Source organism: Chelonia mydas, chromosome 5 (assembly GCF_015237465.2).
Source record: "Chelonia mydas isolate rCheMyd1 chromosome 5, rCheMyd1.pri.v2, whole genome shotgun sequence".
In the NCBI taxonomy this organism is placed as follows: domain Eukaryota; kingdom Metazoa; phylum Chordata; order Testudines; family Cheloniidae; genus Chelonia; species Chelonia mydas.
In genome coordinates, this window is record NC_051245.2 from 104,167,766 (window position 1) to 104,191,489 (window position 23,724).

Consider the following 23,724-nt stretch of genomic DNA (forward strand, 5'->3'; position numbering starts at 1 on the left):
AACGTCTGCCCCTGTAATCTTATGGGATAGACAAAGGCACCTTTTGCACGTAGTTCTGATCAAACACTTTTAATTCTGTAGCAGATGCAGTTTCTTTACACCTTAATTCGACTCCTATCTGAACTATGCAAACTTCTTGTTTGAGGGAGAAAACAACACAGAGAAAATCTCATCTTTTTTCCTGCAATGAAGCAGGGGCAACTAAAATTATATATACTAAAGAAATATATCTTTATTTGGACAGGTTGCCCAGAACTAATAAAGGAGTAGAAAAATATCATCATCATCATGCATGTTTCAGAGTAGCAGCCGTATTAGTCTGTATCCCTAAAAGAAAAAGAGTACTTGTGGCACCTTAGAGACTAACAAATTTATTAGAGCATAAGCTTTCATGAGCTACCTATGCATCCGATGAAGTGAGCTGTAACTCAGGAAAGCTTATGCTCTAATAAATTTGTTAGTCTCTAAGGTACCACAAGTACTCCTTTTCTTTCATCATATGCATGTTGTTTTTTTTTACTTTTAGTGGGTCACTTGCAAGTAATGTAGTCAATGATAAGTAAACATGAAACTAATAAAATTGCAGATGATGTGTTTAATGCAATATACAAGGGTAAATATTGTAGAATATTTAATGATGGATTGTTATACCATAACAGACATGCATTCATCAGAAATAAATACTATTTCTTTAACATCAAGTGGTTTAATATGGCTTATTTCCCAACTTAATATGTTTTTTCTTGGTTTCATTGAAAGTCTCTTTGTGAGAGCATGCATTGTTCAGTTGGTAATATATTACTATATAGCACCCTTCACAAGTTCAAAGTTCGGGGCATTTTAGCAGGTATTACTTCCACCATCACTGAAATGCAGCCTCAGCTGGGGGGAAATGCAGCAACTATTCTGCCCCAAGAATATTACACTGTGATTTACTACATTAGTAAAAGCTTGGATGAATTCACAATTACAAAGTGTCAAAAAGGTGAGAGGGGAGGGAATGTATGGGAAACACTGTCTAAAAAGCTGAAGCAAGTGAGAAAGTTATGAGGAAGAATTTCAAAATCAGAAAAGATTTATTTAAAAAATACAAAAAAAAAAAAGCTCCAAATTATAGTGCTTGCCATATCATGTCACCAGTCTCTAAAATAAAATAAAATCACCCTCAAGGAACCCATTTCACCTATACACACCTCACACTGTGCTCCTTTTGTAGTAAGGGTGATTTGTGCACCCATATCTTTATAAATTAGAGTAGTAAATTGGTAATCTCATTTGCCAAAAGCACTTATTTTTGGACTTACTCTGACTCATTTTCTTTTGATCTATGCACCTTTGAAAAGGATGGCTGAGGTTGGACATTTTATAAATAGTGGGTATGAAGTTGATGCATATGAGAAGGAACTGGAGGAGCTGCAAAATAACATGCAGGATGCAAAATAGCGGCTTATTTTACCTTTACAGGTAGATCTCTGTGCACTTATCTTTCCTTTACAAATAACTTCATTCCTGGGCCCAGTACTTTTTGTGACAAATATCTCCCAAACAATCCTGCATTTGCAAAGAGATGGGCTTTGTGATCTAATAGGTCTTCACCATCTCTAACTTTTAGTGATTCTACATTGTGCACATGGGGTCTGGTTATACAGCTGATGTCCTTCATGTAGACAAAACTCCCACTAAAGTCAGTGACTGAAAGAGGATTGTAGAATCAGGACCTACTACAGATTTGTACCAATAAAAAAAATGGCACATTTACATAAAAAAGCACATTTGTGATTTTAGCAGAATACGTTATGTAAAAGAATGACACATAATTAGATCTTCTTCACTGGTATGGGGCCAGGTATTATTCTCATATACTAATAGTACTATAACGCTTAACTGGTAATTATTTTGTTAAGGAAAACTATAAAAAAAATGATAGTCCAAATAAAAAGGTTGAAGAAGATGTTCTTTGTTGCCTTTTCCCTTTTGATCAAGTAGCAAAATGGCTTCAGGTCTTCTGCAGGAAGAATGGTTTTCGAGGTCTTTTTGCCCATGTGCCACTATTTTTTTAAATTATTCTTGACCTTTTGCACATTATACTCTGGTGCTGCAAAAAAAAATTGCATCTCTTGTTAATAACATCAACTAGAAATCTTGATTTTAAATTATGGAGCATAGATCAAAGCATTTAAAGTTGAGTGCCTAAAGTTAGCCAACAAAATCTGTATTTAGACACCTACATGTGAATTTAAGTAAATGCTGTCCCTTACCTATCTCAATAAGAAAACAAGGAATAACAGATGGCAGGATTTTAGTATAATTCCACTGAATATGGTGTCAGTTCTGCCAAGACTTATGCATGTGCTTAATTTTAACTTAAAAGTTTTTTGGAAGGGATACTAAACCTCTTGTTTCAGGACTAAAGCTAACCTCAAACTACTTCAGGATGAGAATGAATGTGAAAGACTGATTATGCAGTGTTGTTGTAGCTGTGTCAATCTCCAAGCTCATCACCGGAAGCAAGCTCCCCATGGACCAGTACATACCAACTCAAAGTGGCACCAGACACTGCCAGAAAAAAATACATTCTTCAAGAGATGCAAAACCTACAGATATATTTACACTGCTACAATGATCAACACCCTCCACAACACACCTTTCAAGATCCATGGGTTCTATACATGCCTATCACAACATGTGGCATACCTCACCCACTGCACTAAATGACCTAATAACAACTATGTGGGTGAAACCAATCACTACACTCTCAAATGAATTTACACAGGAAAACAATAAGAGACTAAAACACCCAATCACCTGTGGGTGAACACTGTTCACAAAATGATCACTCTATATCTGACGTATCAGTCCTCATCCTCAAAGGAAACCTCCACAACACTTTCAAAAGACAAGCCTGGGAACTTAAATTCATAACTTAGCTGGACACTAAAAATCACAGTCTTAATAAAGACACTGGATTCATGACTTATTACAATTTGTAACTCACAAACCCCCACTTTTTTGTCCTGACTACAGAGGTGTTAATGGGCCACTTCCATTTCAATGGTCCCTTGGAATATGAGTTTAGCATAAGTAGTTTAGCAATCTCTTCAACCTTGTATTTAGCTGTGATACTCGTAGTAGCTTTCCCACACCTGAAGCAGAGCTCTGTGTAGCTCAAAAGCTTGTCTCTTTCACCAACAAAGTTGGCCCAATAAAAGATATTACTTCACCTATCTTGTCTCTCTGAAGGGCTGATTATAACTCATCTGCCTACTGCAGGGTATTTAGATGGACTAAGGGAACCTCAGGCCTGATCCAGTATGGTTGTTCCTACATACTGTGAGAAGTCCCATTGACTTCAGTGAGATTCATAGTACATAAAGTTAAGCATGCATTTAAATCTTCACAGGATCAGGGCCTGTCATGGAGTAAATGTACCAGAATCTGGCCAAAGCAATCAAGTGTCACTCGTGCTTCTATTAAAAACAAGAGTATTACCATTTAATTAATTGGGAACAGAATTGGACCCTAAACAAGAAATCTTATATCTCTCCTCCAGAAGAGGACTTGGTAACAGTATTATAACAACTGCTACAGTAATCCACCTACTGCTATTTCAGCTATCTTTTTTATACACTAGGGGCAAAGGAGGAATTCTTTTGGTTAATAAGATTTCTGAAATGGTAGAAAAAACAATGTTCTCACCTTGAAGACTGTTTCTCTAATTCTCGCAAAATATGCCTTGAGCACATGTTTTACAGTCCTGGACTAAAAGAAAGTGAAATTGAGAGAGAGAGAGAGAGAAAGAACTGAGTGCTACTTTGCAAGAAAAAGAAGGAGATTGATAGCAAAACTCCTAGAGGCAGACAGAACAATATACCTTATGATGAGTCAAAAATCACAAGCTCTTTTCATTCATCTGTTATTATAATCTGCATTCCCAAAATACAAAACTCTTTAGTTATGACACTGGTTGGGTAGATGTCAGACATGTTATTTTTAATTGGGAAACAAACAGAATATCAATTGACTTCTTTCATGTTGAATAATGTCTTAATACTACATGAACTTTCCCTCCACTTACTTTCCCTTTAATCAGTGCCACTTTAATTTGTCCATGAAGTCAGAGTCAAGAAGCTGTATTATACTTATATAAAATTCCATTATTTTTCCATGCTGGTCCAATTTAAAACAACACCTCTCCTCTGAATATTACACTTTTTAAAATGAATTACTGTATTAAAATACAAATTAAGTGGAGAGAGACTACAAAAGTTGGGGCGAAAACATTTTATATCGATAAACTGCTGTTCTTTTCCTCTGAGAAAAACCTTTACTGTAATGGGTGAAATTTAGGAATACTTATTCCACATAATTCAATTCCTGTGGAAAGAATAATCCATTCTAAAGTCCAACCTTTTTGTAAAGTCCAATTAGGCATTAATAGTCCATTTAAACCAAGATTTTTTCTAATTTTGATACTTCTGTTATACATCCTGAAACCATAATTGGAGGCAGAATTGTTTATTATGATCTATCCTGCATTACAGCCTTCAGTACAAAATACGTTATTATTTGTAGACAGGATATTATTGTAGTTCAATTGTCACGTACTTCAGGTACCAAATGCAGACAGTATAAAATCACTACCTGAACCTGAAGAGTAGTCTGCTTACACTGAAATTTCCACTACATGCTCTGCAAAATTCTCTGGAAAACTTCTACATAATTCTTCAGAACACCAGCAAAATTCATCAAAGAACTAGACCATAGCTCATGAGAGCAGGAGATAAAGCTATCTCTGTTTAGGGGCTTCATCTGTGGAATGAGCTTCCAGAGGAAATCAGATTGAACCAAAATCTGAATGATTTTAGAGCATGCTAAAAGGCCCATTTATTCGCTAAAGCTTTCCCATCATAAAAAATGTATACAAACAAAAGCAAAGAAAACAAGCAGAGCTATTCTAAAAGCTGGAATAGGTAAAAATCAGATCCCCTATGAAGTCTTTTATGGACATCTACACGTAAGTCTCCTTCCTGACCCCCAATCTAGCAATGAGCTCCATGTGGGCAGACACCTGTGCTCATGCAGAACCCCACTGACTTCTATGGGATTCCGTGTGGTCTCAGGTTTCCATCTGCACAAAGCTCATTGGAGGATTGGGGTCTTGGGTACTATATTAGTGGGAGCTATAGAAATACCTATGACAGATAGACAGCAGAGTGCAGCCACAGCCACTCAGATCCATCCATTTGCAGTAAACCAGAGCGTATAGGTAGTTCTTGTTAATCTTAGGGTCAATCCTGCAAACTGCTAAGCACCTTCAGCTTTCATTGATGTAAATGGGATTTACGGACACAGCATCTGGCAGGAAGCGTTCAAGCACCTCACTGCATCAGGCCTTTATTTATTACCCCAAATTCCTAGAAACCTAAGTGACAATTTCCCTGCTAATGAAATTGCTTCCATTATGAATCTACCAGATAATTTAGAAAAGTTGGTTCCTGGATCCAGATCAAATCATCTTGGTCTTTTTCAGCAAATTTCTATTGCATTCATTCTCAATAAAACTGCTTGCTCTCAATCTGTAAATTTCTTAATGTTCTTAGCATTCACAGCTTCTCCCATCTTCTCTCACCTTCCTGCGTAAGGTACCCATGAGAGACAGCAGGTGATGACAACCCTAATGCTCATGATACTGTGCAAGGTTAAGTATGGAGAGGAGGCCTCTGACATTTTCTGTGTATCTGGAAATGTAGCTATAGCTACTTATAAGGACTTGGCCTATACGATCCATATACTTGAATATGACAAAGCACAGTACGCCTTTCAAGATCCGTGGATCCTATACATGCCTATCACAACATGTGGTGTACCTCATCCACTGCATTAAATGACCCAATAACAATGATGTGTGTGAAGCCAGACAATCACTACACTCTCAAATGAACTTACACAGGAAAACAATAAGAGACGAAAACACCCTATCACCTAAAAAGAAAAGGAGTACTTGTGGCACCTTAGAGACTAACCAGTTTATTTGAGCATGAGCTTTCGTGAGCTACAGCGAGCTGTAGCTCACGAAAGCTCATGCTCAAATAAACTGGTTAGTCTCTAAGGTGCCACAAGTACTCCTTTTCTTTTTACGAATACAGACTAACACGGCTGTTACTCTGAACCCTATCACCTGTGTGTGAACACTGTTCACAAAGTGATCACTCTATATTTGGCCTGTCGGTCCTCATCCTCAAAGGAAACCTGCACAGCACTTTCAAAAGACGAGCCTGGGAGCTTAAATTCATAACTCTGCTAGACACTAAAAATCATGGTCTTAATAAAGACATTGGATTTATGGCTTATTACAACAATTTGTAACCCACAACCCCCCACTTTCTTTCCTACGACTGCAGAGGTGTTAAAGGGCCACTGCACATTGAATGGTCCCTTAGAATATGTGCTAACTACTTATGCTAAACAATCTGTTCCACCTCCTGTTTAGCCGTGACTCTCAGGGTATGTCCACACAGCAACTAGACACCTGCAGCTGGCCCATGCCAACCAATTCAAGCTCGGGGGGCTCAGGCTGTGAGGCTGTTTCATTGCTGTGTAGCTGTCTGGGCTCGGGCTGGTGGTCAGGCCTAGGACCCTGTGAGGTGGGAAGGTCCCAGAGGCCAGGATCCAGCCTGAGCCCAGACATATACACACCAATGAAACAGCCCCACAGCCCAAGCCCTGGGAGCCCGAGATATCTGGCATGGGACAGTGTGGTTTTTCTTTGCTGTGTAGAAACATCCTCAGAGAATCTTTCCCACACCTGAAAAAGAGCTATTTGTAGCTTGAACTCCTCACTCTAACCAACAGAAGTTGGTTCAATAAAAGATATTACCTTGCCCACCTTGTCTCTCTAAAGCACAGTTATGAGACACTCAGTGTGAAAGAGCCCAAAACGAGGAAGACAAGAAAAACAGTATGCATCTTTAAATGATGTAGTATTAATTTATTGTACATAAAAACATTTCCCTATGAATCTGTTTTAATGATTCAGCATTTGGGATGTCAATAAGTTGCAATAACAAACAGTGAGGGAACACTAGGTCTGTGGGCAAAGGAAGGAAATCTGGGACTAAAATCAGAGACATCCTTTGTACTGAGAGATGAAAAGTATTGCATAGTCAGGGTCTGAACTATCAATATTCCCAGCAACCTGCTGTTTCATCAACAGCCGTGAGGTAGTTTCCCACAGCTGTACAGTAAGAGCCTGTCCAATGCTTGTATTGGTAAACATAGTAATGGTGAAGGAACCCTAAACCCTACAGATGATCAAAACGAAATCCAGAGTGACACTGTTTCTGGAACAATATTGTCCAAGAAAGAAATCTCTTAAGGGCAGAGACATAGACTTCACATATTCAGTTAGATGTCCTCAAAGCATTAAAGAAAAATATCCCGTTATGTTTATCAATTATCATTAGAAATTTCAAGAGATGGAGAAGCCTACTTCTCTAAAAGATCTACACATTTAAATTTCCAATGAATAGTCTGAGTGCAATCCAATTCCTTATTCAATTTCTCTTAAATGTTATCCCAAGTCAGCAAAAAATCATTTGAGATTTGTGAATTATTTTGTTGAACATTCCAGATATAGTAAATAAAAAAATCATTTTTTTTTATTTCTTTAAATTATAGATTCATTGATCTGAAAGCCAGAATAGACCATTATGATTGTCTAGTCTGACCGCCTGCATAACACATGCCACAGAGTCTGACTAGATTACATCAAAAAGGAGTTCCAGGTAATCAGAGATTATTTTCCTCCTGTGGGTAAGAGCTTTCCTTACCTTCTCCAGCAATCTCTCTCTCTCTCCCCTTCTCATTTAGGTATGATTTCTGTTTTGGAAATCATGGATGCTCTAGATTATTTTCCAGAAAATAATATAATAGGAAAATGTGGGGAAAAATGCTTTTATATTTGTGGTTACATCCCAAATGAAGTGGAATTAGAAATTAGCACGAAAATACAGAGATATTTCCCCCAAATGTAAAAATTTGGGTTTTAGAATATTCTCTCAGGAAAATGGTGAATGAGTCATGAATATGTCTTATTGACTTCATTACTGTTACACACTATTGACAATAAATACTAATTATCATCTCTCCCCAAACACCCACAGAAGCTAATATAATATCTATTTTCCAACTCATGCATTGCAAAAAAATAAACAAAACTTCCAGTGTTACAGGAATGGCTTGCAACATATTATTTCAAATTACTTCTTCAGTAAATTAGAACCTGGAATTTGGCTCTTGCACTTTCACTGTTGGATTTCGAATTGGAACAGTATCCAAAAGTCTCCATATTCATTGGAAGATTCCAAAATTAATCCCATGGAAAGACTTGTTTTTTATAACTTCACTCTGAATTAAATTTAACCAAATTAAGGCTACTTTAATTCTGAATAACAGCATCCACACAGAGATTTAATGCAGTTTAACTAATCCCTTTCAAATTCACACCTTTCCTTAATTTGGATTAGTTTTCCTGGATGTCCTCATGTAGACAAGTCCTACCTGTTTATACCGGGCCTAGCATGATGGGTCACCTAGGTGCTACTGTAATGCAAATAATTGATAGTAATAATAGACTATCCAGGGCTACTGTAATCATTTGAGCTAATAGCGCTCTTCAGAATTATCAATCACAAATTTATATTTTCTTATTGAATACAACACATTCACTGTCTTGTCAGGTTACACCACTTAAATTTTATCTTGATAAATCACTTTAGAAAGAACTATATATTTGCATTTCAATACTGCTATACAGATGGCAATACAGTGGAGGGATGCACAAAAAAAATCATAAAATTCTAATTATACAACAAAACTCGCCCACACACACAGACCACTTGATTAAAAAATAGATAAGGAAAAAAAAACAGGAGAGCAAGAACCAGAGTAAACAGCTATAAATCCTAATTCCAAAGCAATAACAGAGATAAAGCTAAAGTTCACTCTTCCAAATACGTACCTGATTCTGATCTCATTTACACTAGCTTTTACACTGTTTTTACACTCATTTATCACTGCCTTTGGTGGAGCTACTCCAGATTTATACCAGTATAAATGAGCTCAGAATCAGGCCTTGAGTTTCACAGCTCAACTTCCCCAGTCTCACAACATATGCTTCAATATGCCAAGCACTAAAATAAAAAGCCCCATCCTTAGTCAATATCATAAAGGAGGGAAGTACAATAAAATAACAGCTCAAAGGAGACCAAATCTCTAAAATATTTAATGGCTGGCTCTTGCATCTCACAAAGAATCAGTAAAGCACAAACAATGGAATAATTTTATCTAGCTGATGTCATTTTAAAAACAAAAATCAAAACATGTTTTGATGTTACAGAATCTTAATCTAGCATTGTAAAGTCCTGGAAAGCTGTGTCTTAAATCTGTCTCATCTCCTGAAGCAATTGGGTAGGTGAGAGCAGCACTGATCATGGAGCCATTTATTTTGGCAGCTGTGCACTGTGGCCTATATATTTAATCTTAACAAAAAGATACTCTCTTATAAATGATCCATTATTAGCTCACCAATGAAACCTCCATCTCAGGTTCTTATTTCCTCAGATAACTAAAGGAATACCTGGCACAACCCCATGTGAATTATCCCCACCTGGTATGGCCAACCAAGACTCCATGATCTTCTGAGGCTGGCAATGAATCCATTAAGCCCATAACATCTGTGCATTCCAACTCAAGCAAACTGAAAAAAATATAACCTCAGATATTACTCACCTGCACTTACAGAATATGTAAACATTCCAATTAATTACTACAGTATTTCAAAGGAAAGAAATAATATTTGCTACAAAATAAAAATACTTCTGGCTATGTAAATGCTTTTAATGCATGTAAAATTAATATATCCAGTCTTATGTTTTAAAAGTGAATTATCAGCTATATCCTATAGAGACATTGAACCCAATATAACACTCTAGGAAAACAAAATAAGTGTCATTGATTTCTCCTGCAAGTAGAGGGTTTGTGGGTAGCAAAGGGGTTTCAGAATCTCTGTCACTTTTATATAATGTTTGAAAGCAGAGTGGACTTCTCCAATGTTTCCACTATGTCCTTTCTAATATATGTGAATGTATCTGGAGCGCAGATCAAACTAAACAATTTACAAACAACATTCCAACTTAGAATCTGCAAAATATGAATGTATATGTCTGTTTAAACAGGAGGCACCATATATACATGCACACAAGAAAAAAATATACCAGATAGTTACTATTACGGAAAAATGAGTGAAACTATAGAAGAGACAAGCTATCTTACTCGCAGTTCTGTAGGAACTCCAGAATAGCCATACCAGATCATAGCAGTGGTCCATCTCATTCAGTGTCCTGCCTTAGCAATGACCAGTACCATATGCTTTTGAGGAAGGTACAAGAAAATCTGCACCAGGCAGTTATGGAATAATCTGCACAAAGGAAAGCTTTCCTACAACCCACCACCACCCTCCCACTCCCCATCAGCTACAGTTTGGCTTTTACCCTGAAGCATGATGTTTTATCTCCCTTCCAAAACTCTTGGGTTTTGTTTTGCTTTTAAAATATGTATTTTTGTAAGCCTGGATATTCTTGATACGCTTTAACAAAAACTCTGAAGCTATGGAATTTGCCTAAGGTCACACATTATGTTGGTAATCACTCAATTCTCACAAGGTCAAACAAGGCTATATCCAAAGTGTTTTCAAGTCACTCGAGCTCTATAACATAAAGAGTAGAGACTGTCGATTAATTGCAGTTAACTCATGCGATCAACTCAAAAAAATTAATTATGATTTAAAAAATTAATCGTGATTAATCGCACTGTTAAACAGTAGAATACCAATTGAAATTAAATATTTTTGCATGTTTTTCTACATTTTAAAATATATTGATTTCAATTACAACATAGAATACAAAGTGTACAGTGCTCACTTCATATTATTTTTATTACAAATATTTGCACTGTAAAAATGATAGAAATAGTATTTTTGAATTCACCTCCTACAAGTAATGTAGTGCAATCTCTTTATCGTGAAAGTGGAACTAAAAAATGTAGATTTTTTTTATTACATAACTGCACTCAAAAATAAAACAATGTAAAACTTTAGAGCCTACAAGTCCACTCAGTCCTACTTCTTGTTCAGCCAACCACTAAAACAAATTGACAGGAGATACAATGTTACACCAGATACACCTGAAAGTTAAAACAGGCTTTTGCAAGGCACTTTTGTAGTCAGTGTTGCAAGGTATTTACTTGATAGATATGAAGGGGCATACGAATGTTTAGCATGCTTCGGCCACCATTCCAGAGGACACGCTTCCATTCTGACGATGCCAGTTAAAAAAATAATGTTTTAATTAAATTTGGGACTGAACCCGTTGAGGGAGAATTGTATGTCTCCTGTTCTGTTATACCCACATTCTGCCACATATTTCATGTTTTCGCAGTCTCAGATGATGACCCAGCATGTGTTCGTTTTAAGAATATTTTCACAGCAGATTTGACAAAACACAAAGAAGATACAATGTGAGATTTCTAAGAATAGCTACAGCACTTGACTCAAGGTTTAAGAATCTGAAGTGCCATCCAAAATCTGAGAGGGATGAGGTGTGGAGCATGGTTTCAGAAGTCTTAAAAGAGCAACACTACAATGCAGAAACTACAGAACCCAAACCACCAAAAAAGAAAATCAACCTTCTGCTGGTGGCATCTGACTCAGATGATGAAAATGAACATGTGTCAGTACACTCTGCTTTGGACCGTTATCAAGCAGAACCCATCATCAGCATGGACACATATCCTCTGAAATGGTAGTTGAAGCATGAAGGGACATATGAATCTTTAGTGCATCTGGCACGTAAATATCTTGTGACACCAGCTAAAACAGTGCCATGTGAACACCAGTTCTCACTTTCAGGTGATATTGTAAACAAGAAGTGGGCAGCATTATCTCCTGCAATTGTAACCAAACTTGTTTGTCTGAGTGATTGGCTGAACAAGAAGTAGGACTGAGTGAACTTATAGGCTCTAAAGTTTTACATTGTTTTATTTTTGAATGCAGTTATTTTTGTACATAATTCTACATTTGTAAGTTCAACTTTCATGATAAAGCAATTGCACTACAGTAGTGGTATTAGGTGAATTGAAAAATACTATTTATTTTGTTTTTTACAATGTAAATATTTGTAATCAAAAATAAATATAAACTGAGCACTGTATACTTTGTATTCCGTGTTGTAATTGAAATCAATATATTTGAAAATGTAGAAAACATCCAAAAAATTTGAATAAATGGTATTCTCTTATTGTTTAAGATCGCGATTATTCACACGATTAATCAAGATAATTTTTTTTAATCACTTGTCAGCCCTAATAAAGAGATAACAAATTCCCTTATTTAGAGTTCATTCTCTAAACCAAAGATAAAATCAAACCATTCCCAGATATCTACCTCCTTTCAAATCCAATCCATTCCAGAACTTCACTGTTCAAAACCATACAGGGAAAGCATCCATTGGGAGTTAACACTACGACCATTTATGTTGCCTTTAGATTTTCTTATGCCTGCAGAGACCATCTTTTTATACAGATATTCTACCTTTTTGGTTCATATCCCTGGGCCATACCCTCCACTGGTGCAAATCAGTATAGCTGTATTGACTTTTATGGAGCTATGGTAATTTATACCAATAGAGCATCCAGCCCCACATGTCTGAGATTCCATTTTCATGAATTCAGTTTCAGGATGTTCCATATCTTTTCTACTGTCATCTGTTGCCCAGTGGGCTAGCTTGCCTTCATTATATTTACTTCTTTGCATTATATTCTGCTTTGCATCATATTCAGCAGTAATGCAAGAAACCTACAGGCCTGTATCCTGTAAGATGTTAGCTTCAGCAAGTTAGCATAAGGCTTGAGACCTATGATCTTTGAACAGATAAATGACCCAACGGAAATCTCCAAGTATTTGGATAGCTGAAAATAGAGTTTAAGGGCACAGGTAAATAATTCAGCCACAGAACTGTCCTGGCAACAAAATGATGTACATAACAGGTACATGAGATACATTTAAGGCTTGCCTGCTTGCTCATATATGTAACCTATAAGAAACATATTATATATATTATATTCCTTATAAGTTTCTTATAGGTTTGATTATTTGTTTTATTATAATAGATTTATATTAGGGTATATTTTGGCTGTAACACAAGGGACCTGCAGGCCATACCTCCTGTATGGTAAGCTAAGGCAGAGTTAGCATACATATGTATGGGATCTTTCACCTAGATAAATGGAGCTAAAGCTTAAGGTACATGTATGACTGTGACCTTTAACATAGAGGATGCGTTGAAGCAGTTTGGCATAGGGGCTTTCCTAAGTTCATACCCTTTTAAACTTAACAGATACACTACAACTTAGAACTTGGAAAAAACCGAAAGAACCAGTTAGGACAGAAACAACAAATGTGCTATCTAACCACAAAAGCACCATGGTAATGAATTGACATATATAATAAGTTGAGATCATTGATATACTAACTTATAGGAAAAAGACACTCCAACATTAGTGAGATGAGCAAATACAAATAAGGAGAAGGGAAAAATCCCCTACTGAATATGCATCGAACATAACGGCGTCAGTGTAACATATTATAAAAGTGACATGAAAATTTACTTATGGAAGTTTCATTGTTATTGGGAATCATGGCTGTGTCACTGTACAGCATTCTGCACATTCATTCAAGGGTAACAGTAAGGCTCTGTTCTTTATCCAACTTTTTGTTTTCTGTCAGTGCTTCCATTTTAGTAGGAGGTGCAAATATGCTCAGAATGTCTGAAAAATCAATCCACTTATATTTAGGCACCTAACTATGCACTTAAAACCCTAAGTTTAGACACTTATTTTCTAAAAAACCTCAGCCATGTACGTTTTACTTTCATGGTCCTCCTCTGACCACACAGATTGTGTAACCCCATCTGATAGGTATCTTCATTTAAGACATCATTCATTGTTGAAGGATCCTTGCGTTATTTCTTAAAGCACAGATCTACTCTACAGAATGACTTTGAAAAGAGCGACTTTCACTTTTTTGGTCTCTCAACATTACCCATGTCAAACATGCTTAGAAAATAAGATATTCTCTCCCATCTGTCATCCCAATAAACAACTGGAAAAAATCAAACTGGATTCTTTGCTTCTCAGGCATCAATGAAGGCTCTGCAGTCCAAATTATGCCCTCATTTAGGCTGGTACCATCCTATTACCATAAGGGATTGGATTGGAATATATGGATAGATCTTGCAACCCTTACTCGTGTGGGTGAACTTTTATTCATATAAATGTAGCCCTACTGAAGTTAATGGGACTATGCATGTAAGTCCATTCTAGCCCTTAATAAACAGTTCTTTTGGTGATTCACACAAAGCAATAGAATCCAGCCTACTTTCTCTTATCTGCCATTGCTCTGAAGTGCTTTCAGAAAGATAAAAGTCAAATTTATTTTTGTCACTTAAGTTTAAGTTCACTGGGGCAAGGACAGCGGCTTCCTAGGTGTTTGTACAGTGTCTAACACAGAGGTGGGCAAACTACGGCCTGCAGGCCACATCCAGCCCGCGGGACCCTCCTGCCCGGCCCCTGAGCCCCTGGCCAGGGAGGCTAGTCCCTCCCTCGCTGTTCCCCCTTCCCCGCAACCTCAGCTCACTGCATCGGCTGCGCAATGCTCCGGGCGGCGTGGTGGGGCTGTGAGCTCCTCGGGCAGCACAGCTGCAGAGCCTGGCCTGACCCAGTGCTCGGTGCTGCTCTCTGCCCCCTTACCGTGCAGGGCGGGTTGGCTAGAAGGCAGGGAAGTTGGGGTTGGTGGTCAGGGGGTGGGGGGTGGGGATAGGGGTCAGGGTGGTCAGAGGGCAGGGTACAGGGGGGTTGAATGGGGGCAGGGGTCCCCAGGGGGGCAGTCAGGAAGGGGAGAGGAGGTTGGATGGGGCAGCGGGGGGCAGTCAGGGGACAGGGAGAAGGGGTAGTTGGATGGGCAGGGGTCCCGGGCGGGCAGTAAGGAAGGAAAGGGGGGGTTGGATAGGGTGGCGGAGGGGCAGTCAGGGGACAGAGAGAAGGAGTGGTTGGATGGGGCAGGAGCCCGGCGGGGCAGATGAGGGGGCGGGCCACGCCCCCCTACCCTAACCGGCCCTCCATACAATTTCCGAAACCCGATGTAGCCCTCAGGCCAAAAAGTTTGCCCGACCCTGGTCTAGCACAAGTGGATCTTGACTGGCTCCTCTGGGAGGTATCATAATATAAATAATGAAGAATAATGAAGGGGAAGATATGACAGAACACACACAAGGATCACAGCTGCTGGGTAATAGGGTGTAATTTGGATAGTCACTTTTTAGAGCACAACCTCACTTTATGGGCTATATCCAGCTCTCATTGAAGTTAATAAGGTCTTGCCATTTATTTCAGCAGCAGCAGGATCAGATCCTAAACTGATAGGTGACGAGGCGGTTGCGATCATACACTCTAAAACTGACTCCTGCATGAAATACTCCATCTCATTCCAATGCTCCATATAGTTCAAACACAACTTAAAAATCCTTTATTCTAAAGGTGCTTTCATCAACCACCACCTCTACTTGTTTTTGACCCCACGAATGCAGCTGTTTGTTGAGGAAGGGTGGTCTCTTAAAATGTTTTGCAATGTATCTTCAATTGTTTGATTATTATGTAGAGCTCCCAGAGTCCTTCAATGGGGAGTTGGGTTGAAGTGGAGAAAGGAAGCTTTATAAATAACTTTAGTATAAGTGAGATAGCGATTCACAATGAAGATTCACCTCTGTAGAGAGGTTTCATAAATTGTCTTTTCTACTGGAAAATCTAAATAAATTAGGTCTGATAAGTAGGAATTTTGAGATTACATCTACTTAATTAAAAATAAATGATTATTTATACTTTGTGCCAATCACACTATTTCTACTTGCCCAAATAATGGTAGACTTGTGTATCTGGTGGGCATAACTTCTGGGAGAGAGTGAATGTGACCATAATTCTAGATTTTTGTACCTTAATTTCTCCAGCTATTGTCCTAATTCAGGAAAACACTTAAGCATGTGCTTAGATCCCATTGATGTCAAGTTAAATCAAGCATGTGGTAAAATTCTGTCAAAAATTGGGACTCATATCAAAGTGGTCTTACTTTCACAAATGGTTTAATTTTGAATTCCAGGCTGAGATTCATCCCTGTCATGCTGGGTTTATCTACATTGTCATCACTTAATTGTAAGAGTCTTCTTCACTTTTGCTGTCCCTTGGCTCAAAGTTATTTGCACTCCAGTATTTCAGACTTCAAGCTTAATTGTTTCATAATGTTGCATCTAAACTAGAAGTTTTCACACTCATTGTTCCCAACAGGCAGTGCACCACTAATGGAAGTGCTTGTGTAGACAAAGCACAGACGTTTTTAATCGGTGTGTCATCTCAGAGCAGCTTTGATTAAAAAATGGCAAAAAGTATCTGTGCCTTGTCTATGAGCCTCACCTAGAGACCCACTGCACTCAATAGGAACCTCTCCATTCAGTTCAATGACACTTTAAGGCTTCTTCTGGCACTAGAATCAGCTGAATGTTACCCACTGCGAAAAATGCGTAAGGACATTTCCAGTATAAAAAAAGCCTAACATCCAGATTCAGCAAAGCACTTAGAAAACATTTGCCTCATTTCAAGCATAAGTATCACCATTGACTTCAGTAGGGATACTCATATGCTTAGAAGGTATGCACACAGAAAATAAATACTTTGCTGTATGAGGACCTAAGAGACTTGGATTAGGAATAATTAAAACTACATAACAATGGGATTTGCTGGGTGCTGAGTGCTTTTTAAAAATCTGACCTACAGACCCATCTCCTCCTCCATCTGTAAAGCTCAAGGGTGGGATCTTTCCAGGGAAGAAAGTTTATGGAGTGTCAGCTATGGAAGGTGATTAGTTTATGCTGGTAGCTATCTAAAGTGCGGAATAATAAAAAAGGTATGTTCAAAGCGGCCAGACTTCTTACCAAGAGGTTTTTCCCATAAACAAACATAAAAAAGGTCATAATGGCAGAGTTCTCACTGAGGATGATATTAAATGGAGGTAGAGAGATTACCATGCCAGTCTACATTCCTCACCTGAGCCAGTCGTAATAGAGGATGACAAAAAAGAAATCAGAGCCGGAGCCATCAAACCTGCGAGAGGAAACGGTATATGCATTATGAAAATGAGGCCTGAGAAAGCACCAGAGGTAGGTAATGTACCTGCAGAATTGTTAAAAGAGATTGGCAAATACAATACTGATTTTCTTTAAAAAAAATCTGTAGTGATGTATGGATGACTAGAAACTGTCCAGAGGACTGAACAAAGGGAATTTTTCTGCCTTTACCAAGGAAAACTGACATAACAGAATGTAGTAAGTATCATATCATCTCCCTGATACAGCACACAAGCAAAATTGCTCTGTACATAATCCAGGATCACATGAAATGAAGGACAGATGCAGAATCACCACCACCACCACAAGCTGGCTTCAGAGAGGGTGACCAAATCATGAATATTTGTCACATCATTGGAAAATGCAGAGTACAATCACCTATTGACCATGTGCTTCATTGATTACTCAAAATCATTCTATACTGTCTAACCTGACACTTAATATTGGAAGAATGATTGGGCCCTAAGGCCTGATACAAAGCCTGTTAAAGTCAGTGGAAAGACGCCCTTTGGCTTCGAATCAGGCCCTCAGTGACTTACACAAAGTCAAAAGTAAGTTTATGGAAGAGCCATAAAAGCAATCTGGGTCTCCCAACTTCTTATGCCTTTACCACAAAACCATCTTTCCTTCCTCCTCTTTCATGCACATCTCTCATTGTTCAGAGGAGAAAATAATGAGGCAGTTGAGAGAAACACACCTTTTCCGACTTCCTACAGCTTAGTATGACTAAAACAAAAACACATTTTAATTATTATACTTGTTTTAACAGGAAAATGTTACGAATCTCGCCATGCATTTGACGATGAATCACAAATTCACATACTCTTATTTTAGAATTGCACCACTGGTGATTTAAAAAACAAAAAAACCTACATGTTTTCCATCTTCCTCTGCCCATGTCTGGTCTTTTCATATTGTAAAACTGCACTAGTCTCCTTGGTAGGTGAGACAGTCCAGTCACACTTAAACAATGTGTGCTGTTCATTTACCATTGCTTTACATTAATCTGCAAATTGTTCTCTCTATTCATGCAGCCTTTGCTCCCTGTTGGGAAGAAGAGGGTTCCATTGTAACAACAATACTTGAGGTGATTTCTACAGATCCCCTGAAGTTAGGTTTAATCATTTTAGGTACTTAGGAGTTGTCATCAAAATCAACCCTTAAATATTTATCCCCAAACTGTACCTTCAAAATAATATTTTTCCATTTTATTCTCTGTACTATACATAAATTCATAACCATTTAGCTGTTTTTCCCCATTAATTCTAGACTACTGGTTTTTATTGGTAGTACTAATAAAATACCTTGAAAATATGATATTAAGAAAAGAGATGGAAAACATACCCTACCGTTAGATAGAAAACACTGACAGGAGATAGCAGGCTTTTTCTAATTACATATGCGGCGTCAGAAGAAGTGCTGCTGGCACTTTACCCCCCCAGTGTTCATGCAGTCACATGTCAGAGCAAGTGTTGGTTTTAATGATTTTACAATTAACATACAATTTTACTACTCTGCCTCCTGCTGATTAGTCATTTTAATTGTGTAACTTTAAAATATAACACTAGGTTACTGTCACGAAAACAGAGACCAGAGTCAACCAAATGTACATAGATTTATAATCCCAATTAACATTTGAAATATATAGGGATACATTTATAAAATGTGAAGTGTTACTTACTAAAATCTGTGTTCGGCTTCCTTAGATCACATGATGCCATTTCTATAGCATGTTGCCAGAGGCAATATGGCTCTGAGTCAATTATATATTAACATTTATTTTTCAGTTCTTTTTTAAATTGATTTATCTACCTAGGTACATATATAGCTCCCCCATCACCATAGTATCGGAGTGCTTCCTGAGTATTTTAAAATAAAAATAATAACAGACTTTGTCTCTCTCACTCTTTCCCCCATCCCGAGTCTGTAGCAGAAATAGCTAATTTGTATTTTGGGGGAAAGAGACTGTGTGCACAGCTGTGATAGAGGGAGCTGTGTGTGTGTCATTTTTATTAGATGACCGTATTAAGGGGAACCAAAAAAGTTATCTCACTGAACATTAAGCAGTGGGGGCTGTTGTCAGCCTTGTAAGAAAAGTGAGATTCCTTTAAAGCTAACTAGCCAGAGTGACTTGCTGCGGGAGCTTCAGATCAGATCAGTATGGGGACACAGACTCATCCCCTGCCTCAGATGGCTGGAAGACAGGGGAGACTATTTAGGTCCACGCCAGTGCAGGAAAAGCCCTCTTATCTGGACCAGGCGGAGCAGCTGTAGAACATAGTTGTAGTCAGAGGTCACGATTACAGAGGAAGAGGCAATCTCTGAGGTACCTAAATCCAACCATATTGTAGACTTTTGAATAGCAGGATGGAGACCTTGAACTGAGCTCTGTATTCAGTGGAGAGCCAGTGCAGAGAAAGAGAAACAATGGGGTGATGTGCTCCTGGCGATCTATGCTGCTAAGCAGATAGATTGCTGCTTTTTGTATCATCTGGAGATTTTACGTGTGTGTGTGACTTCACTGCTAAATATAATGTGTTGAGGTAATTGGGCATGAAGTCAGGATTGCATGGATCACTGTGGCCAGGTCAGTGACTTATACAATAGGGTGAAATATGATATTGAGCCCTGCATGGAATTGGGTGGTTTTTGCCTGCCCTGCAAGACTAACCTGTTTTCCAGTAGTACAGAGAAGTCCAAAATGACCCCAAGGCTGCCATCCATTCTGCAGGCAGATGCTCTCAGTATGAAAGATGCTATAAAGGAAGCATGTTCCTCAAAGCACTTCCCTCTTCCTATCAACATGATCCCCGTTTTTGCCTGGGTTCAGCTTTGCCCAGCCACTCTGCATCCAAAGGCTGATCTGGGCAAGCATTAAGGAAGCTGAGAGATGGTGCTCTTTGAGTTTGATATAAAGATGGCCGAACTAGATGTCATCTGTGTACTGCCAACACTTCAGCCAGTGTTGCCTTACCATTGCCCGCAAATTAATCTTTGTAGATCATTAATCTTGTTAATGTTAGGAACTTTGTTCTCTCAGGATTACAGAGAACCTTTGTTCATAGGTTCCTTCCATGAAATTGGGTGTCAAATAAATACGCTTAAGTGTCTGTAACACAATGTATACTACTATACAGTTCAAGATATAAGATTCAAAATTAAGGGCAATATACCAGATATTTGTGGTGGTGTCAAATTCAGTGATGTTCTGACTAACAAATACAACTCAGTCTCAGACAAAAGTTGCATGTGTAATATTCATAATTATTTGTTCTTCTGAAGTGTAACCCCTTTTGATCATCATAGTACTTAGGGCTATATGTTCCCCTTTCCGGCAAACAGGTATGCAAAGTGCTAAGATTTTCAATTATTTATTATGAAACTATCCTGCCACCTAGTCATGTGAAAAAATGTATATAGTAACCAATAAAGGGAATAGGTAGAAAGACCCGTTAAAAAACTATGATACTACATTAGAGAAGATGTAGAGTACTGCTTATTACATTCAGATTCTCTGCACAATCTATGCTCATGAAAATTAACTCTATTCCCCATTATGTGGGGGAGGGCAATTTCATGACCTCCCCCCCATAATTTTGCTTTCCATTTTTTTGACGACAGATATTTTTCACATCAAACAACATAAAAGCCACTTGTACTTTCATGATGTTTTGATTAAATGATATTTTGTCTTAGCAAAATTTCAGTGACACATCATCGCAGAATAATGGCCATCAAAAACATTTTCTTTTATCAAAATTGTTTGTGCTGACACCTGTTAGTACAAAGGCTGGGTTCAGACAGTCGAGGATTCTGAAGGAAAATGGTATGATTTCAACCTTATGACAAAAGCCAACGAAGGACGCTAAAAACTCAAACATGCACCACAAAAATCACTATTCAAATTTCTGCTGACATCCAGAAAAAAAATCTTTTGCAGTGGTATGTAAAGATTTATAGGACTCAGTGCATTTTCTATGAAGATACACAAACATAAAAAAGGGAAAAATCTGAGGATTTTTCATTTTGTGACAAAGAGTTCATGCAGTCCTAATTTAAACTATATGGACATGCCATTATAGTTGCATCCATGTATAACCACAATGGCCCTGGTCTCATGCAGCTTATAAAATTATCACATCCATCTTGTTTTCCCTTCTGTTTTTGAGACTTCCACAGGGCATGCTGTCCAGCCAAAACCATCTATATTTTACTAAACAAGATCTGGATAGGAGATCTTATTTAAAATGAAATAAAATGGATACATTTTCCTGCTCCAAAAACATCTCTTACCCAAAGTGGCATTAGGACATCAATATGGGTGGCAGAGGGTACTGCTATTTATTAAGGAGCATTAATATTAGATGATCCCACATCATGCATCTATTATCTCATTAGTGCAATATAGCATCCTCAGTATCAAGATCTAGTTGCCAACTATTGTTCATAGAAAGTGTCTGTTTTTTCAACTATCGACAAGATAAATTGACTAAGCAAAAGCCAGCCTGCCAAAGGAACCCCTCCCCACCCCCAAATTATTATTTCAGTGATATCACTCCATCTGGGTAATAAAGGATACTATGCAGTCTTGCCAATATATAATGTTCCTATTATCAGGTATTGTTCTAGAGTTTTTGCTTGTTTTACAAAAGCAGGTGTTTTGACCTGGTTTCTGTAATCAACTGCCAATTGACCAGTGGAAGGAGCTAAGCTGAGAACAAATCCACTTGAACCAGTGTTTTCATATGTTGCCCTCCCCTTCCTTTTCAGGAGGCCTCCCAGTGGCTACAAACCCAAATGCTCCTTTGAACATGCAAATGCCATTTTTACATACACAAATAGAATTCCCTGCACATTTAGTGGGTGAATTTTCAGAGGCTCATTTTGAAAATTTGCCCTAACTGATCACATTTCTCTACTGTATCTGTTTAGATTTCCTTTTTTTAAAAAAATCCACTTCTGAAATATCACATGTGAATGATGACCATTGGAGTATGCAAATAACTTATTTTTCAGTTTGCTGGCTGTTCAAGTAATTGAAAAAAAACAAAACAAAACCAGTTTGCTGTTTGTGTCAACATTTTTCAGAACATTTTTCAGAACTTTCAGAAAATTGAAAGAGTCAGAAAAATTTTCTTTGGGGTCAAACAAAATGTTTCATTTAGGATATTTTTAATAAAAGCAAAGGAAATGAAGGGCTAGATGCACCAAAATGAGGAGGTGATGATTCCATTTATACCCAAAAGCCAAGTGATTAGGGCATCCACCTGGGGTGTGCATCCCTGCTCTGGAACAGGGACTTGAATCTCTGGCTACCTCCCCTTCCAAATGAGCGCACTAACCCCCAGGCTATAGATATTTTGGAGAGGGTCTCTCTCAATCTCTTCTGTTGAAGCAGTTCCAACTTGTATAAAATACTTGAATAGTCATTGGGCCAGAGAAAGCATGTGAGAATGACTCTATAGCCTAGTAGGTAGGACACTCACTTGGGAGGAGGGACACCCTGGTTCCAGTCCCTCTGCTCCAATGATCATCAATTTATTTATACAAAGAGAAAAACTGAAACAGATTCAACCTCAGAAATTGAGAGAATCTTTCACAATTCATCATCCCTGAGTCTGGTTCTTCAGCAATCCATGGTAAAACAGCCTTTCAGTCTCCGATGTGCAGAAGACCACACACATTTTAAAAAAAAAGTTGAAGGGGAGAACAGAAAAGAAAATATAGGCACTAGCTGTGGAATAGAAAGAAACATCAATGGTACAGAAAACAAGTTGTTGAAATCACCACCTTTCCAGATATCACAACTCTAAGACATGTACTCCTTCTGTACTGAAATGATGAAATATCAATTTTTAAAGGAAAATCCAGAAAATTTTAAGAAGCCCAAACCCTTTTTGTGAAAGTTTCCAGATTATTTTTAAAAAGTTTTGATCAAAATATGTTGGCTAGCTCAAATTTCAATCCTGGAATTTGGTTTGCATTGGTTTATTTCCAGTTACATTTTCAAGTCTGTTTCTGCAAGTACAATGGCTAGAAACTTATTCCTTTTGTTTCAGAAAACAGCCCCAAATATAAAATTCAAAACTTTTTACAGAATTTCAGAAAAACTGTGGAGCATTTTGAAAAAAATAAAACAGATTTTTCCTAGAAATCACAGGTTATTCTTAGTTCCCATTACAGCTGCCCAAATTGGCCTCTGGGAATCAAGAAAGCCATGGCCACAGATCCCTCCATGTTTGGAAAGACCCCCAGTCAGCTCATGGCTGTGCAGAACTTTTTTTCTGATACAACTAAGGCTGCCACCAGCTTTTTTTTCAAACGGATGTCTGCAGCTAACCTGACTTCTCTACAATACTTTCATTTTTTCCTGCCCTAAGCGACATCTGCTGGTGTAGGAAAGATTCAGATTTTCCTGGTTTGCTTTTCCCTGATAAAA

General features: G+C 38.0%; 1 protein-coding gene across 2 annotated transcripts in view; it reads right to left on the reverse strand.

Annotated features, from left to right (window-relative positions):
• The window catches only part of PTPRD (protein tyrosine phosphatase receptor type D), a 2,140,771-nt gene that overhangs the window by 1,651,146 nt on the left and 465,901 nt on the right, over positions 1–23,724 (reverse strand). The window lies entirely within an intron of this gene.